The sequence below is a fragment of the Condylura cristata genome, unplaced genomic scaffold (assembly GCF_000260355.1).
Source record: "Condylura cristata isolate star-nosed mole 26May11 unplaced genomic scaffold, ConCri1.0 scaffold00020, whole genome shotgun sequence".
Taxonomy (NCBI): Eukaryota; Metazoa; Chordata; class Mammalia; order Eulipotyphla; family Talpidae; genus Condylura; species Condylura cristata.
The window spans coordinates 12,873,178-12,877,184 of NW_004567121.1; positions in this window are offsets into that span (position 1 = coordinate 12,873,178).

Sequence of the window (4,007 nt, forward strand, 5' to 3'; positions counted from 1 at the left end):
TTGCGCCCTCCTTCAAAAGAGGGCAGGGAGTATATGAATTATGTTTAATTCATATACTGAAGGCTGGGACCCTTAGCAGGTCTCAGTCATCCCAATCTCCCTGGGTCTTGTCATCTTCAGGTGGTGAATGATCGGAGGCTGTGTGCTGTTTCCCGCGTTGCTTTACTGAGTTTGTCTTGCAACTATAACTAAACAGATATATTTGAACCCTCTTTCGAATATCTGCTCTTTTTCTTTCAGGTAGATCTAGACTGGTGACAGTAAGATAACAGGCAAAGATATGGGATCCCACCTTCTGGGAAGTCAGTTTAACGACATGAGATAACTTAGCAACCGGGAGCAGTATGGATGGGACAGGAGGTAAATATTTACAGGCTTCCAGAGCATGCACCCAGTGCAGATGAGAGGGAGGGAATTTTCCCGCGTGGAGAGGACTAGGCTACTAGTCCTTACTCTATCAGCTGCTAGCAGGGGACTCTGGATGTCATTGTATCTCAGCTTCTTCAGCAAGCTCACTGCCTCAAGGGGAGGGGTCAGAATGGAGGAAGGTCCTCCCAGGCCTTTTATGCTAGAGGAACACCTAACCCCAGAATGGGAGACTTGAGTGAGATATGAACAGACTCACCAGAGCATTCCGGCCTAGGAACATGGTGCTTGGAGGTTGGCTCCTGGTCTGGAAGGCTTAGGGGGGGGGGGAGGAAGTGTTTGAATGGGAAAATGGAGCTGGGCATGAAGCAGAAAATAGGAAATCCACCAAAAAAAAAAAAATTAATGAAAGGTTGTCTCATTTATTCTTTAATTTTTTTTTGAAAAAAAAATTTAAGTAAAGTAAATTTTAAGTAAAGTAAATTTTGATCCAAGTGGTATCCTGCTCACATTTGCATTCCTAGAGCCAGGCATATAGAAGGTACTCTATACATCCATGTGCACTCAAAAGGGAAGCTGAGGGATACTGGCTGAACAGTCTGAAAGATAGACCATCTGGGAAAAGAGAACTTGAGCCCAAGAGCTAGGCATGGATGGTAGAACAGAAATGAGAGAAAACCCTTCCTTATATTGGCAAAGCAATTTGGTTCTGTTTATTTCTTTGGTGATTCTCTTTTAAATGCTCTTTCGGGTATAGTATTGTTTTGACCTTGGAGTTCATTGGTGAAATCGTAAAAATATTCAATATCCACCAGCCAGCGTTAAAGCCTACATTGCCTGACATTACACAGCTGGGGGTTTACTCTCAGATAAAATTCCTCATTGTATTTAAGTGTTAAGACACACTTAAAAATCAGAAAAAGGTACCAGGTCTTCCTCATGTCCCCATTTCCTCTAGCTACTGTCCCAGTGATGGCCAAGGGTTGAAGAAGGCAAGTGGGAACATAAAGACTACTAAGTAAACTGACCTAACTTTTAATATCCTTCTATGTAAGGGGGCTGGAATCAACCTTCTGATAATGAGCTGAGAAAGATTCAGATCAAGGATGAGAAAGATGGCACAAGAACGGTGGTAACTCTTTTGTTCCTGTACTGTGACCCTAGGCTTTAGGCTAAAGCCCCAAACTGAACCTCTGATGTCCTGTGCTCAACCCACCCTTCACCAGTCACCCTTCTAGGGAGGTTAGCCCATCTTAAAAGATACAGGAGACAGCTGAAGAGAAGACCCACTAGGAAACAATACACTTGACAAACAGCAATTATAATTACATTTAAATAGAGTTCTGAGTGCACCTTTTAAACTCTGTCATGTTTGAAGAAGCAGACTAATTAGTAGTAGCCCACCTTGTGAAAGAAGTCTAGAAATTTTGGCACTCCTACAAAACAAACAGACCCATAATTTTCTAAAAACCAGTTATTATTTCTTGAAAATTATCTTTTGCAAAGGACAGGATAGGCCCTTCTGTGTGACTCAAGCATTGACCCAAAGTTGCCACTTTCATGAATGCAAATTTTATTTCTTGTTACTCTTCCACATGCTATCAAAGGACTATTTCTGGCAATGTCCCTTTGTATCAAAATCTGGTGGTAAACAGCTCAATCTGCCCTCAATAGCCACGCTCCCATAGCCACCTCCTCATGTAAGCTCATTTTACTCTACTTCCTGTCCTTTCTTTACTATACAGTAAGTGGACCCTCAGACTGTGCCCTTCTCTTTTCATTAACAGGTTTTCCATTCTTGGCAGCCTTTTCAAGGAAGCCATTTAGAACTTACACACTATTTAACACAGGATCCGTAAAGTGTACAGGCATAACCTACTAGATTAATTTGGAATTCCTCAAAACTCAAATTATTTAAAGTTGTCAGGATCAATTCATATAAATTCAAACCAGTTTACAGAAATGTCTAATTAGAAGGGGGCTGGATGGGAACAAGGGAGGATTTCAGAGACAAATTTAGCTCCTACATGTTTCATAAGAACATTCCTCTCTTTACAACAATAAGTGCCTATTTATACTGCAATATTTATTACAGACAGAGTTTTTGTAAACCATATTCAAAGTATTACTCAATACATGGCTACAACAGTAAAATAGAAATTGGGGGTTCAGCTGAGGGAGGGGGAATCACCATTTTAGGGCATGATGCATTCTGGCCTGATGTTTGAAAAATACACTGTTTATAAACAAATTTTTCTACAAGGAACTTAAATCTTTGGGTACTGATTTCCAGAGAGAAATAAAAAGCACACATTTTCACTGAGAAATTACAACCAACATTTTAGGATTGAACATTTAAAAAGGTGCAGTGGCCCAAGATTATTTACCTTTTGTCTTTAGAGATAGGGCATTATTAGATGAGACTTGAGCTACACTGACTATAGCTATACCTGGACGGTTTCTCAATCTACCACCTAAAAGTGTCAGGTTAGCATTTATTGGTCACCTACTATATATAAGACATTTTTGCTAGGCTCTCAGGGGAGTAAGTCCAAGGCATGGATTCTGCCTCACAGCCCCTGTACTGTTCAGGAGATGACACACATGGAAGTAATTGCAGGACATAGGCTGATGGTCTGACTCTCCAGAAGAGCTGTACTAAAGAAATACAGGAAAGGTGAAGTGAGGAGAAAGTCTTTTTCAGCATAGGAGCAAGATGTGATACCATTTTGTTCTCTGTTGTTTCTATCTTTGGGCCTGTGGGGTTTCCCACTGGGCAATTCCATTGGTGCTTAGGGAGCAGCAGAGTTCATTCAGGGATCATTAAAGCTCCTGATAAAACAAACAAAGGCTCTAAGTGAGCAGGTGCCTTTTGAGGCCTCTGTACTGCAAACAACACCGCAGCCTCCAGCATGTTTCCCATCCAGGAGTCAATTCTTCTAACACTCTCTTTATGAAAATAATTATTCTGAATGCTCTATAACCTTTTCTTTCAAAGGTTTGGAGGAGCTGTAATGGGTTTTCCTGCTCTAATGCTTTGATTGCCAGTTCATTTCCTAATTTGGAGTTCATTACTAAACCGCTTAAAAATTTAAGGCACAGGAACCACTTCCTGACAAGTTTTTTCTTTTAATCATCATGGTGTTTGAGGACATGGCCCTTAGCCTAGAACAGAAGCTTCCTCTTCTATCACAGAACAAACTACCTCTTATCACTGTGGCAATACCAAGATGGTTTCTTAGCCATCATGGACCAAGTTGCTGTCAGAAGTTATGGTAACAGGGAAGTTTAAAGATTTTTAAGAGCTGGGAGCAACTTCCAGGGTTGCTGCACAAAATAAAATATACATATTTCTATCTGGAGATTTTATTATTTATTAAAGAAGGTTTAATTGATGGTCACTTGGAGAGGTTTTGTTCCAATTTCTGGTGACTTTCTTAGCTGTTTCCTCATTTTACTTGTGTTTCCTCACATTTTTTGTTTAAAATGTTGTAAACAAGTTTTTTGTTTTGTTTTAATGAACTTGGGAAGTGTTTGTACTATTAAAAGTATCTGTTAGCATAGCTTATTGTTAATTTCTTACCAAAAGCAATGGAGAATCCAAGTTCATCAGGGTTGGAAAGTGAGTAGTATGACTCACA